This window comes from Schistocerca cancellata, chromosome 12, assembly GCF_023864275.1.
Source record: "Schistocerca cancellata isolate TAMUIC-IGC-003103 chromosome 12, iqSchCanc2.1, whole genome shotgun sequence".
Lineage (NCBI taxonomy): Eukaryota > Metazoa > Arthropoda > Insecta > Orthoptera > Acrididae > Schistocerca > Schistocerca cancellata.
Genome location: NC_064637.1, coordinates 60,980,136 through 60,996,131, shown reverse-complemented (window position 1 = coordinate 60,996,131; position 15,996 = coordinate 60,980,136). Strand labels below are relative to the sequence as shown.

The 15,996-nt window shown below is 46.0% G+C and overlaps 1 pseudogene; it reads right to left on the bottom strand.

Moving 5' to 3' along the window:
* Positions 1-11,789: 11,789 nt before the first annotated feature.
* Positions 11,790-11,907, bottom strand: LOC126110048 (5S ribosomal RNA; annotated as a pseudogene).
* Between the last annotated feature and the right edge of the window lie 4,089 nt (positions 11,908-15,996).

The window sequence follows — 15,996 nt, the reverse complement described above, 5'->3', positions numbered from 1 at the left end:
CCCCTGCGGCACACCTGAAATCACTCTTACTTCGGAGAATGACATGCTGCATTCTGTTATCTAGGAACTCTTCAATCCAATCACACAATTGGTCTGATAGTCCCTATGCTCTTACTTTGTTCATTAAACGACTGTGGGGAACTGTATCAAACGTCTTGCGGAAGTCAAGAAACACGGCATCTACCTGGGAACCCGTGTCTATGGCCCTCTGAGTCTCGTGGACGAATAGCGCGAGCTGGGTTCACACGATCGTCTCTTTCGAAACCCATGCTAATTCCTGCAGAATAGATTTCTAGTCTCCAGAAAAGTCATTATACTCGAACATAATACGTGTTCCAAAATTCTACAATTGATTGACGTTAGAGATATAGGTCTAGAGTTCTGCACACCTGTTCGACGTCCCTTCTTGAAGACAGGGATGACCTGTGCCCTTTTTCAATCTTTTGGAACGCTAGGCTCTTCTAGAGACCTACGGTACACCGCTACAAGAAGGGGGGCAAGTTCCTTCGCGTACTCTGTGTAAAATCGAACTGGTATCCCATTAGGTCCAGCGGCCTTTCCTCTTTTGATCGATTTTAATTGTTTTTCTATCCCGCTGTCATCTATTTCGATATCTAGCATTCTGTCTTCTGTGCGACAATCTAGAGAAGAAACTACAGTGCAGTCGTCCTCTGTGTAACAGCTTTGGAAAAAGACATTTGGTATTTCGGCCTTTAGTCTGTCGTCCTCTGTTTTAGTACCATTTTGGTCACAGAGTGTCTGGACATTTTGTTTTCATTCACCTACCGCTTTGACATAAGACCAAAATTTCTTAGGATTTTCTGCTAAGTCAGTACATAGAACTTTGCTTTCCAATTCGTTAAATGCCTCTCGCATAGCCCTCCTCACACTACATTTCGCTTCGTGTAATTTTTGTTTGTCTGCAAGGCTTTGGCTATTTTTATGTTTGCTGTGAAGTTCCCTTTGCTTCGGTAGCAGTTTTCTAACTCGGTTGTTGTACCACGGTTGCTCTTTTCCATCTCTTACGATCTTGTTTGGCACATACTCATGTAATGCATATTCTACGATGGTTTTGAACTTTGTCCACTGATCCTCAACACCATCTGTACTTGGGATAAAACTTTTGTGTTGAGCCGCCAAGTACTCTGAAATCTACTTTTTGTCACTTTTGCTAAACAGAAAAATCTCCCTACTTTTTTAATATTTCTATTTACGACTGAAATCATCGATGCTGTAACCGCTTTATGATCGCTGATTCCCTGTTCTGCGTTAACTGTTTCAAATAGTTCGGGTCTGTTTGTCACCAGAAGGTCAAATATGTTATCGCCACATGCCGGCCGGAGTGGCCGAGCGGTTAAAGGCGCTACAGTCTGGAAACGCACGACCGCTACGGTCGCAGGTTCGAATCCTGCCTCGGGCATGGATGTATGTGATGTCCTTAGGTTAGTTAGGTTTAAGTAGTTCTAAGTTCTAGGGGACTTATGACCACAGCAGTTGAGTCCCATAGTGCTCAGAGCCATTTGAACCATTTTTTTGTTATCGCCACAAGTCGGTTCTCTGTTTAACTAAATGGCTCTGAGCACTATGGGACTCAACATCTTAGGTCATAAGTCCCCTAGAACTTAGAACTACTTAAACCTAACTAACCTAAGGACATCACACACACCTATGCCCGAGGCAGGATTCGAACCTGCGACCGTAGCAGTCCCGCGGTTCCGGACTGCAGCGCCAGAACCGCTAGACCACCGCGGCCGGCTCTCTGTTTAACTGCTCAAGGTAGTTTTCAGATAATGCACTTAAAAAAATTTCGCCGGATTTTTTGTCCCTGCCACCAGTGATAAACGTTTGAGTCTCCCAGTCTATATCTGTTAAATTAAAATCTCCACCCAAAACTATAACATTGTCGGGAAATCTACTCGAAATATTTTCCAAATTTTCCTTCAGGAGTTCTGCCACAACAGCTGCTGAGCCAGGGGGGCTATAGAGACATCCAATTACCATGTTTGAGCCTGCTTTAACCGTAACCTTCACCTAAATTATTTCATATTTCGGATCTCCGTCAATTTCCTTCGATACTATTGCACTTTTTATCGCTATAAACACGCCTCCCCCTTCACTGTCCAGCCTGTCTCTGCGGTATACATTCCAATCTGTGTTTAGGATTTCATTACTGTTTACATCTGGTTTCAGCCAACTTTCCGTCCCTAGTACTATGTGGGCATTGTGACCGTTTAGTAACGAGAGCAGTTCTGGGACCTTTCTATAGACGCTCCTGCTGTTTAGTATTACCACATTAATATTGTCACTCCGTGTTGCGTTTTGCCTACTGCTATCTTGTCGCGTCTCAGGATGCGTCTTGTCGTGCTTAGGGAGGGAATTCCCACATGTGCACTTGTAACATTATGTGATTGTCTTATCATTTTAAATCATTCACTAATCGAGCAGTCGCTCGGCAACAGCTACAGTTAGCAAATAATGTTGCGAGAATGTAAAAGGTGAACGACCTGTGACGTAACTTGTTTATTGTCGAAGCGCCGTCAGAGATGGAGTGAGTTATTGACTTTGAAAACCGCGGCGCGAAAAACAGACAGAAGAAGAACACTTTTACACATTTTTTTTTGAGGTACGAGATATTCTCGATGAACAGTTACTCATTCTTCTCTTGTCTCCTGTAACTTGTGTCGGACGCGCATGTCTTGCCGCCGTATTATTATTGTTAAAATTAATATTGTTCTAGTGTAAATGTGTAATACTAAAAGTGCCTAGCAGTAGATTTATTGTGCGACGTGTATGTGAAAACGTCGAAGGAATTGTTTTCATTAAGAGAAGTGCCAGTCAAAACGTCATCCATGTTAAATCCTTCATTGCAGTGTAAGTTCGTCTATTAATTGCCATAAATTCAGAGTTTCATGGAACTGGTGTATGGACTATTTATTTAATATAGAATCTATGTCTCACTCCTTCATGAAGTTATTTAATTTTTTTTATGTTTCTGCCAAATAGAGAGTTCACAGTCACGAATTCTTTCGTCGAGTTCGGACGGAAGTTGCATGCGGCGAAATATTTTCTCCGCGCCATACTCTACTGATAAATGCATGATAAACTACGGTCCCTTAGGAAATTCATGTTGAGCTATCCAAAATAATTATATTTTGAATAGGCATTTACTCTCCTATGCAATGCAACTTCCGACTGATCAGACGATCAAAGAAGAATCAGCCGCACACGGTCGGCGTTCGCAAATATGTTTCCACCGCTGATTATAGCTATATGTTACAGCACAAAAGTAAACATATTGTTATAATTAGCGACTACGAACGGGGCGTTTATAACTGTATGTTTATGTATACTCATTACGTAAACATATCGTTATACACTCCACACGTACTGGACTGTCTTGCTGTTTAGCATATCTAGATGACGTTTCAATTTCTTCATCAACTGCAGAATGAAGTGAAGAACATCTGTTACGAGTTTTAGAGCGGCACAACAAATACGAGGTAGTGTTAAATACAACCAAATGTGTGTTTGGGCAGTCGCAGATTGATTTTTTAGGACACTGAATCTCTTCTAGAGGCTCACTTGCCCGACCAGAAAAAGTGGAAGTCATACTGCAGATTAGACGCCCGCACACAGCTCATGAGCTGCGTCAGTTTCTTGGTATGCTCAGTTTCTACCATCGAGATCTGCCAAACTCCGCTGAAGTACCAGAACCACTCACTGCAGCACTGGTCGGTCCGGAAATCGAGGCAACTTCGCCGATTCAACATAATAGATCCAGCGCTTGCATTAGTAATGGGTGCGAGCCAGACAGCGATCGCAGTCGTGCTGCAACAACTACAGAAAGGAACGTGGGGCGGCCTCTGGCGCTTTACTCACACAAGCTGTCGGCATCTCTATGTCTGTGGAGTGCATACGATCTTGAACACCTCGTGATGTATGTTGTTGTGGTCTTCAGTCCACGGAATCCAAACTGATCTTCCCCGAGGTCGGCTTCTACCAGTTTTTCCATTCGTCTGTAAAGAACTCGTGTTATTATTTTGCAGCCGTGGCTTATTAAACTGATTGTTCGGTAATTTTCACATCTGTCATCCCCTTCTTACTTTGGGACCAGATGGTAGAGTTTTGTCGGGACTGGCTCTCCCAAGGCTATCAGTAGCTCTAAAGGAATGCTGTCTACTTCTGGGGCCTTGTTGCTACTTACGTCTTTCAGTGCTCTGTTAAACTCTTCACGCAGTATCATATCTCCCATTTCATCTTCATCTAATCCTCTTCCAATTTTATAATATTGTCCTCAAGTACATCGTCCTTGTATGGACCCTCTACATACTCCTTCCACCTTTCTGCTTTCCCGTCTTTCCTTAGAACTGGGTTTCCATCTGAGCTCTTGATATTCATACAAGTGGTTCTCTTTTCTCCAAAGGTCTCTTTAATTTTCCTGTAGGCAGTATCTACACTCCTGGAAATGGAAAAAAGAACACATTGACACCGGTGTGTCAGACCCACCATACTTGCTCCGGACACTGCGAGAGGGCTGTACAAGCAATGATCACACGCACGGCACAGCGGACACACCACGAACCGCGGTGTTGGCCGTCGAATGGCGCTAGCTGCGCAGCATTTGTGCACCGCCGCCGTCAGTGTCAGCCAGTTTGCCGTGGCATACGGAGCTCCATCGCAGTCTTTAACACTGGTAGCATGCAGCGACAGCGTGGACGTGAACCGTATGTGCAGTTGACGGACTTTGAGCGAGGGCGTATAGTGGGCATGCGGGAGGCCGGGTGGACGTACCGCCGAATTGCTCAACACGTGGGGCGTGAGGTCTCCACAGTACATCGATTTTGTCGCCAGTGGTCGGCGGAAGGTGCACGTGCCCGTCGACCTGGGACCGGACCGCAGCGACTCACGGATGCACGCCGAGACCGTAGGATCCTACGCAGTGCCGTAGGGGACCGCACCGCCACTTCCCAGCAAATTAGGGACACTGTTGCTCCTGGGGTATCGGCGAGGACCATTCGCAACCGTCTCCATGAAGCTGGGCTACGGTCCCGCACACCGTTAGGCCGTCTTCCGCTCACGCCCCAACATCGTGCAGCCCGCCTCCAGTGGTGTCGCGACAGGCGTGAATGGAGGGACGAATGGAGACGTGTCGTCTTCAGCGATGAGAGTCGCTTCTGCCTTGGTGCCAATGATGGTCGTATGCGTGTTTGGCGCCGTGCAGGTGAGCGCCACAATCAGGACTGCATACGACCGAGGCACACAGGGCCAACACCCGGCATCATGGTGTGGGGAGCGATCTCCTACACTGGCCGTACACCACTGGTGATCGTCGAGGGGACACTGAATAGTGCACGGTACATCCAAACCGTCATCGAACCCATCGTTCTACCATTCCTAGACCGGCAAGGGAACTTGCTGTTCCAACAGGACAATGCACGTCCGCATGTATCCCGTGCCACCCAACGTGCTCTAGAAGGTGTAAGTCAACTACCCTGGCCAGCAAGATCTCCGGATCTGTCCCCCATTGAGCATGTTTGGGACTGGATGAAGCGTCGTCTCACGCGGTCTGCACGTCCAGCACGAACGCTGGTCCAAGTGAGGCGCCAGGTGGAAATGGAATGGCAAGCCGTTCCACAGGACTACATCCAGCATCTCTACGATCGTCTCCATGGGAGAATAGCAGCCTGCATTGCTGCGAAAGGTGGATATACACTGTACTAGTGTCGACATTGTGCATGCTCTGTTGCCTGTGTCTATGTGCCTGTGGTTCTGTCAGTGTGATCATGTGATGTATCTGACCCCAGGAATGTGTCAATAAAGTTTCCCCTTCCTGGGACAATGAATTCACGGTGTTCTTATTTCAATTTCCAGGAGTGTATTTTGTTAACGCCGATCTACATTGTTAGAAACGGTCACCATGATGAAATAAGGGAAATTAGAACTCGCACGGAAAGATGTAGGTGTTTTTTATTTTTTCCGCGCGCTGTACGGGATTGGAATAATAGAGAATTATTGTGAAGGTGGTTCGATGAACCGTCTGCCAGGCACTTGTGGTTTGCAGAGTATCCATGTGGCTGTAGACGTAGATGCCCCATAGACCTCGTGCAAAACGCTGCGTTCAAGAATCCTGGGCTGGTTCCCATCAGCGCTCGTTAGTGTCCACGTGTCTCACACGCAGGTCACAACCGGCCTGATCGTGACCTTATAAATTTGAAGTTTCAGTGGTCTTTTTAGTAACCTAGAGGCGAACAATCTCTTAAACGTGTGGAAGTATATATTACCGCCTAGGATGCACTGTTTTCTTTCAGTTGAGATGGAATTTGTCCTGTTAATATTAGAGGCCAGATAATCAACATTCTGCACATGTTCAAAATCGAAACCAGCTGGTGATACATTATCCAAGCTATTTTCCTTCCTGGTGAAATTCATGCATGTGGTCACCTTTTCATTAATAGCAAGGTCTTTAGGTAGCGTGGCTTCTTTCAGATCACCTACTGTTCTCTATAGTCAAACTCCTATTAATAATTGCTAGATTGTCAACACATTCACATATCTGGATTGGCTTTGCTCTTATGTAACCGGATATTCGAAGCTTTTGAATGAATACTTCAAGGGTCAAATTAAAAGGCACTGTAGAGAAGGCATCCCCTTGCCTGACTCCTTCAATAATCCTGAACCGTTTACCGAGTTCTCCATCCGCTCCCACTGCAGTGGTATCTGAACGTATCAGGGATCCCATATCACTCCAACTGCTTACGCCCGACACCATTACAGAACCTCCATCAGCTTGAACAGTCCCGTGCTGACATACAGGGTCGATGGATTCACGAGGTTGTCTCCATACCCGTACACGTCCATCCGCTCGATACAATTTGAAACGAGACTCGTCTGACAAGGCAACATGTTTCCAGTCATCAACAGTCGAATGTCGGTGTTGACGGGCCCAGGCAAGGCGTAAAGCTTTGTGTCGTGCAGTCATCAAGGGTACACGAGTGGGCCTTCGGCTCCGAGAGCCAAAATCGATTGTGTTTCGTTGAACGGGTCGCACGCTGACACTTGTTGATGGCCCAGCATTGAAATCTGCAGCAATTTGCGGAAGGGCTGCACTTCTTCACGTTGAACGATTCTCTCGGTCCCGTTCTTGCAGGGTCTTTTTCTGGCCCCAGCGATATCGCAGATTTGATTTTTTTTACCGGATTCCTGATATTCACGGTACACTCGTGAAATGGTCGTACAGGAAAATCCCCACTTCATCGCTGCATCGGAGATGCTGTGTACCATCGCTCGTGCGCCGACTATAACACCACGTTCAGACTCACTTAAATCTAGATAACTGCCATTGTAGCAGCAGTAACCGATCTAAGAACTGCGCCAGACGTTTCTGATATATAGGTGTTGCCGACCGCGATGCAGTATTCTGCCTGTCTTCATATCTCTGTATTTGAATACGCATGCCTATACCAGTTTCTTGAGCGCTTCAGTGTATTTGAAGAGCGCACTTTCTCTGATTGACACATTACAACATAAGGCAATTTTTCATAGTATCCGATTACAATCATAAAAACACTACAAACCTTCTGCAACGACTGTTTACAGTCGACCTTCATGACATGCTTTCCAGCAACCATTCGATAGTTACGAATACTGTTGTATTCTCCCACAGTTTATTGAACGTAACTTCTTCTACAATACAATAGCTGGCTGTACAATAGATGTAGACGTCCGTCGATCTAGCCGGAGATGTGGTTCCTCTCGGTCGGCTGGTACTTCGATCGGCGGTGCAGTACAGCGGCTTCGGTGATATCTTCTCGCAGACTCTGCTATAGCGGTTGCCATTAGCAGCGGACGAAGACTGCTCTGCCTTTTTTTTTCCTTTATTGGGTTTCGATTCCCCCTAAAGGGGGCGGGCTGGCAGCAGCTTATTACGCCGCCCTTCAGCCTACAGAATTTGTTTTAAAAAGATGAAGATAATAAAAAATAATAACAGTTGGCGATAAAATCGGTGACTTAAAGGTAAAAATGGCAGAAAATTCTGGAGCGTAAAACATAAAACACAGGGTTGATGAAGCTAATAAAACACACAGGAAGCAGAAAAACAATAGACAGACAATTAAAAAAAACACGGCGACAGTCTGGGTTCTGTTCGCAAGAGATATAAAAAGCACGCCCAGCGACAGCATGATTTCTGTTCGCAACACTGTGGAAGGACGCACAAGACCGAGCACTCACTTAAACACTGCGCTAAAAGTTGGCACAAATACAACATACCACACCCGAGAGCAGGTGGGGGGAAACTGGTCAGATGACGGGAAAAAGGGGGGGGGAAGGAGAGGAAAAGTGAAGGGGGAGGGGGGAAAGGAGCCAATGGAAGAGGAGGATCCATAAGAGGGGTGGGGGTGCTGAGCAGACGGGCCAGAGATTGGGGAAGGCAGAGGAGGGGAGTACAAAAGGACTCGGGGGGGAGGGGGGGAGAGAAAGGAGATGATAGGCGGGGAGAAAACGCAGGATGGAATGGGGGAGGAAGAGGGAGCCCAGGGAAAGGACGGAGGAAAGGAGGGGGGGTTGAGGATCAGAGTTGATAGGAAGGATAAATGGAAGGAGAGAGGGCATCATCCGAGAGGGGGAGCTGATGGAAGCCACCTTGGGAAAGGAGATCTAGGGTGTAGAGATGGAGGGTAGGGGGGACACAACGGTGAAGACGTGGCAGGGGGCGGGAGGTGTAGAGGATGCGGATATGTTCGAGGAATAGGAGCAGATGGGGGAAAGGAATGAGATCATAGAGGATCCGCGTGGGGGACGGGAGGCGTATACGGAAGGCGAGGCGGAGTGCATGACGCTCAAGGATTTGGAGGGACTTATAGAATTTGGGGGGGGGGGCAGATATCCCGGCAGGACTGGCATAACAGAGGATGGAATGGATTAAGGATTTGTAGGTGTGGAGGATGGTAGAGGGGTGCAACCCCCACGTCCGGCCAGAGAGGAGTTTGAGGAGTCGGAGGCGGTTGTGGGCTTTGGATTGGATGGAGCGGAGATGAGGGATCCAGGTGAGGTGACGGTCAATGGTGAGGCCAAGGTAGGTGAGGGTGGGGGTGAGGCAGACAGGACGTGCGCAGACAGTAAGGGAGAAATCCAGGAGCTGGAAGGAGCGAGTGGTACAACCTACGATGATTGCCTGGGTCTTGGAAGGATTGAGTTTAAGGAGCCACTGGTTACACCAAGCAGCAAAAAGGTCAAGGTGATTCTGGAGAAGGCGTTGGGACCGTTGGAGGGTAGGAGCGAGGGCGAGGAATGCGGTGTCATCAGCATATAGCAAGAGGTGTACTGGAGGGGGGGGGGCTGGGGCATATCTGCCATGTACAGGAGGTAGAGGAGAGGGGAGAGGACAGAGCCCTGGGGCAGACCTGCAGAGGGGTAGAAGGTGTGGGAATTGGCATTATGGATGGTAACATAGGAGGGGCGGTGGGAGAGGAAGGAGGCCATCAGACGGATGTAGTTGATAGGAAGGGCGTAGGTTTGGATTTTAAACAGGAGACCGGGATACCAGACATGGTCGTAGGCCTTTTCGAGGTCGAGGGAGACAAAAATGGCGGAGCGACGGGAGTTAAGCTGGAGGGAGAGGAGATGAGTGAGGCGGAGGAGTTGGTCATCAGCAGAGAAGGAAGGTCGAAAGCCACATTGGGTGTTTGGGAGTAGGTGGTTTTGGTGGAGGTGGAGATGGATGCGCCGGGAAAGGATGGATTCCAAGAGCTTGCTGAACACCGATGTGAGACAGATAGGAGGATAGGAAGAGGCATCAGATGGAGGCTTGTTGGGTTTGGAGAACATCTGGATACGGGAGGTTTTCCACAGGTCGGGATAGAAGCCAGTGGCAAGGATGACATTGTAGAGGGTGGCAAGGAGGGAAAGGAAGGAGGGAGGGCAGTGTTTGAGGTGGCGGTAGGTAACGCAGTCATGGCCGGGAGCAGTGTTGCATTTAGTGCGGAGTGTGAGGCTGATGTCCTGTGTTGTGATGGGAGTGTTAAGTGCAGATGGTGGGGTGTGGCCCAAGTACTGGAAGCTAGGAGCAAGGGGAGGAACAGAGGTATTCGTACGGTCTATGACATCAGGGAAGAGGGAATAATCAAAGTGGGGATCATCTGGGATGGAAGAAACATCAGAGAGGTGGGAGGCAAAGTGGTTGGCCTTACTGAGGTTGTCAGGAAAGCGGCGGTCATTAAGGAGGAGAGGGTACTGGGGGGTGGGGCGGTTCCCAGTAAGGCGGTGGAAAGCAGACCAATACTTGGAAGAGTTTATGGGGAGCGTAGTGTTGAGTTGTGTACATGTCTGGCGCCAGGCACGGCGTTTCTTCGCAATAAGCAGGTTGCGGATGTGTCGTTGTAATTGCCGGTGGCGGGTAAGTGTATCCCGGTCATGAGTGCTGCTCTGCCTTCGACCAGCCGGGCCTATATAGTGGGCTGGAGCCAATAGAAACCCGGCATAGGAATCCGTGGCCGGATATGTCGCGGCGACCTTTGCAAGGAAAGGTTCCTATTAATCGACTGGAATCTTCGGAGTGTTTACCTGATGTCTTCGCCTGTTTGGCTGTTGGTTTGTTTCCCTCATAGCGTAGCTGTTATGTGGTGTTGCCTGCCATTAGGGGAACCCAATGGCAGGCAGTACAAATACCAAATCTTTGGCGACAGTCAGGAATACGTTATGAAAAAGTAACAAGTTTCGACACTGCAGCTGGCTGCCAGATACATGCTCCAGATGTTGCATAATTAGGATTATCAATGAATAGCTAACACACGGAAGGAGATGATTCCAAGTGCACACACAGTCAGCTTTACACATCTCCGTAGTCTCACTGCGAAACCGATACACGTGATTAGCTCAGGCTGAGAAACGACGCACACGTTACCGGAAAGCACACGTTCTCAGCAACTTAAATGTCATTATGGCCAATTAATTGTCACTTTCCTGAAATAGCGCTGCTAGATAAAAGGAGACAATCTTCTGTCTCCATTTTGCAATGTGCAACGTAAAAACCTTGACTACAAGGGAAAGGCGAGACTTCAGGGTTTTTTAGTGCCCTTCAACAATATTCACGTAATCTCTTGTCCCTTCTTCCGGGGAATTTATGCCTTTGAGTCTATACGCATTACTATTTAGCTTAGATTTGGCAGAAAATAATACAATGCATTGCCTAATTCATAGACTTGTCCATTTGGAGACACAAAGTAGCTACAAGTTACCGATCGTTTGTCTTAGAAAAAAAAAAAGAAAGTACTCCTTCAGGCCCCGAGTGGCCTACCCGGACCATCCGACCGCCGTGTCATCCTCAGTAGAGGATGCTGATAGGAGGGGCGTGGGGTCAGCACACCGCATTCCCGGTCGTTATGATGGTATTCTTGACCGACGCCGCTACTATTCGGTCGAGTAGCTCCTCAATTGGCATCACGAGGCTGAGTGCACCACGAAAAATGGCAACAGCGCATGGCGGCCTGGATGGTCACCCATCCAAGTGCCGACCACGCCCGACAGCGCTTAACTTTGGTGATCTCGTCAATGCAAGGACCAGAAACGAATTAGTTTACCAAAACGTAAAAGTACTCCGCCTTCAGGCCACGAGTGGCCTACCGGGACCATCCGACCGCCGTGTCATCCTCAGTAGAGGATGCGGATAGGAGGGGCGTGGGGTCTGCACACCGCTCTCCCTGTCGTTATGATGGTATTCTTGACCGAAGCCGCTACTATTCGGTCGAGTAGCTCCTCAATTGGCAGCACGAGGCTGAGTGCACCCCGAAAAATGGCAACAGCGCATGGCGGCCTGGATGGTCACCCGTCCAAGTGCCGACCACGCCCGACAGCGCTTAACTTCAGTGATCTCACGGGAACCGGCGTATCCACTGCGGCAAGGCCGTTGCCCGTTAGTTCAGAAAACACATAACTATTAAACAGATTCACATGCTAATAACATGCATGGAAGCAAAGCTTTACTAAGTAATATGCAACTATAGTGAGAAAATTCTCAGGTGAGCTGGAGTGTCTCATTAGTAGGATTTAAACCAGCTCTCATGGGGGATTCTTAGAACTCCCAAGCCCGTACGTTTTTTTTTTTTTTTTCTGAAGTTGCTGAACAGCGATGATGTCACGGTGCTGGTAGATGCACGATCATCAGAGAACCAACCACGCCAATAATATGACGCCTCTGTTCATCATAAGAATAAACCTGATGTAAGCAAACACAAATGCGATGATTGGTGAGAAGCCATAGTGCATGTACTCTGGTGTTGTTACGCTCTTGGAAGTAGGTCCTACTTCTGTATTAGATACATTATTAGTAAGTTACGTTAAATGAAACTTTTAAGATGTCCAAATGTATTAACAGCCATCAATGTTTTCCTTAATCAGGCTTTACCTATGTGGTTTTTGTTTCAAAAATCGTGTACAATCACAGCCGCTGCACTGTTGTGGTTCAAATGGCTCTGAGCACATCAGTCCCCTAGAACTTAGAACTACTTAAACCTAACTAACATAAGGACGCCACACACATCTATGGCCGAGGCAGGATTCGAACCTGCGACCGTAGCGGTCGCGCGGTTCCAGACTGTAGCGGCTAGAACCGCTCGGTCACCCCGGCCCGCGCACTGTTGTGCTCTGATTGTCGCGCTGTTAGTATGCAGTATGAAAATTGTTGAAGCTGCTTCCTGTTCTGTAGTGAAACACGCGTGTGGTACACGGTTAAAAAGTGCCGAGAAATAGATTGTTCTTGATGTTTGTCACAAATTTACAGAGATAATGGGCTTCGAAGTTGTCCACGGACTATTACACACAATTGAGACCCTAGCGCGCCTTTACTATACAGCGGAATCGCGAACGTAGTAATTCGGCAAATGATTTCAATTTGTGGTTGAAGCCTCGCCTGTGTCAGTTTTTTTCCACGTTCAATTTCAAACACCTACATCTCCTAATTGTAAAATTCATCATCATTTTCTATGAACAATGTAGGTTTTCTTGTTTTTGGTTACATATTGCTCGCGAAATTCCTGTTTTCATTTCAAATATAAATTCTCAACTATCGATATTTTATGAAAGACTGTTAGTAAAGATTGCTTAAATTGAGAAAACATAACAGTTTAATTTTTAAGGCAAAAATGAAAAACCAAATACTTTTTATTTGGACTATGTCCTCTATTTTATATCACAAATGTAAATGTGTGTCGTAGAAACACGAGAAACAAAACATTTTCGCAGCATCGAACACACCATATAAATTTTTACATTTTCCACTGCACCATTACAATATGAACCTAACAGAACTGATCTAGTACCAAATTAAGGATTTGGCCCGAGAAATAACAAGACTGCTAAGCTTCAAAACGTACTGGAACTATAGTTCAATTCTTTTACCTTGGCGGCTCGCGCATGCCCGCCCAGACGCGGGAGACTGCTGCGTTGCCAGTTGCAAACGACGCACGCGCCAAGAGAACCAGCTCCATAGTATAGTATACTTTACAAACTTACGTTTAGGGGGCAGCGCGAAGTTTATGAAGTAAAGCCACCACGGCCGCATTAACCCTTTTGCTGCTACAGAGACGTGTTCCCCGCATTCCGCGCTGTGCGCGATTTTGTCATCACTGCACTGCTCGCTTGTGCAGACACATGGTATTCCGACTGCTTTGACACACTTATCATTCGATTTCACAAAAACTATTTGGCCCAAAAATTTGATTTTTATACAGCTTCTTGACTGATACCTTCCCTCCATAAATGACTTAATTTTGTTTCGATGTTCAACGCAGTTATTGTGCAGCATTAAATGTAGTAAACCATTGCAAGAAATTTTGAAGAGTTTGCAGAGGTAAAAGTCCATAGCGTATACTTTCCGTGTGGTCGATTTTAGTTGCCACAATGTTGAGAATGAAATGTGGACAAGATACCTAAATTTCATATAAAATTTACTGTATAACAATATCTCATTTAATTTAAGTACCAGATAGGTGTGGTATGTAATATTGAGAAATAATCCGTCTTTCGCGACTGTAATAAAAGTTTTATTTATACCAGAGTCATTTCGCTTTTTTCTAAAAAGTTCTAATTAAAACAAAATTGGCGAAGTACACAAAACTGAAAAAAACATAGAAACTAAAATATTTTGTAAGTGAGGCGCAATGTGCAAACAATTTGTGTTTGTCACAATGGACAGCAAATACTTGCCAAAACATAGATCAGTCGACGAAAACATTGAATATGATGATGTTGCCAATGCAGTGAAGTAAAGAATTGCGTCAGACAATCAAGTAGTTCGGCAACGTACAAGCCGAAATTCTGCTCTAAATATTGCTTTTAATACTGTCGCAAAAGAATATATCTCAATATGAATAGTAAAACAGCGACTGCGGAAGAGAAGGTATACAAACAAAACAGATAACATGACTACTGTATGTGTGCTTTCTCATTGTTTTTAATTGCTGTGAAAAGAAATATTGGAGGACAAAATTAGAAAAACCGAAAACTTATTATGATTATAATGAAGAGACAAAGCACTAAAAATTTCAAAAAATTACATTCAAACGAATAAAATCCATGAAGTAACACACTTCGATATTGTTTTTAAATAATGAAAATATAAGCACCAAACAAGGTTTTCGCTTAGCAGCCAAACACCTTAACCATTACTCTAACATAGCCCTTCTTTGAACAGAACTGTTGGAGGACTCTAAAATAACACGCAAGATTCCGGCACTCACTGCTGATATGACTATGAATTACTCACGTTTCGTCGAAGTACAATAGGAAATAAACAATTATCGCTGTTCTTTATTGCGAAAAAGCGGTTCGTGAGAATGATACAAACACCTTTCCTTGCTATCGCCTGAATTAGGAGGCTTATTGCTTGTTTGGTTTAATTAATTAATAAAATATGAAGCAATTTGTATAAAGAATGCTTTTTCCAAAAGTGCTATAAAAGAAAGTCTTCTATTAAGGTATTGCTTTTGTTGAATTAATTTATTTATCACCGAACGTTTCTAAAACTGGAAACACTCGTCCGTGCTCTGCACTGCAGTCGAGCTCTGGCAACGTCGTTCTCTGTTCATTGGCTGACTGTGTTTTGTGTCGTCAGATGCGCAGAACGAACCTAAACTCGGCCGCCGTCGTAAATGACGCGCACTATAACGCACGCGGCTTTTTCACACGTCACTGCCGAATGCTGGCGGGATATTGAACGGCACGTCATAGAAGAAGAGGAGAAAATGCGGCGCGTGGGTGGCTTCGTGGATTCTGTTGTTGATCGACTCGTTGTCAGCGTAGCAGATTGCAGATCTAGAACAGAAATTTATTCCTCGGATTCGGATAAGGAAAGAGCTAAGAGATTACCAGATGACTGACTGTAATTTAATACCTTCAAAAATGTTCAAATGTGTGTGAATTCCTAAGGGACCAAACTGCTGAGGTCATCAGTCCCTAGACTTGCACACTACTTAAACTAACTTATACTAAGAACAAGACAAACACCCATGCCCGAGGGAGGACTCGAACCTCCTGCGGGAGTGGCCGCACAATCAGTGACCTGCCTCTAACCGCGCGGCCACTGTGTGCAGCAATACCTTCACTGGTTTCAGTATTCAACAATACGGTGAAATCGCTGCAGTATGCTAGTGCATCACACATAGCTCGCTCAGAAAAATTACTCTGTGCTTAAGTTAGGAATTTTCATCACCCCTGTTTGCAATTACAATACTATGTCAGGAGAGAACGAGACCATTTTATGCTTTCCCTCGGGTCACCTAAGAAGCGCACGGTAGTGCTGGAGTTTCACCGAATATCTTTTCATTTTGGTTGAAAGTTAAATGGCTTTCGAAGCTATGTTGTTTCTTTGCCCGTCGCTTTTTACGTGTAATGGGTTGTAGAAAAATATCCGGTACCAGTCACAATAAAAGGTTGTTTATACGTCACACGACCGGTTTCGGGCTTGCGCCCATCTTCAGGTGTTTATGCATTCTTTTACATGTT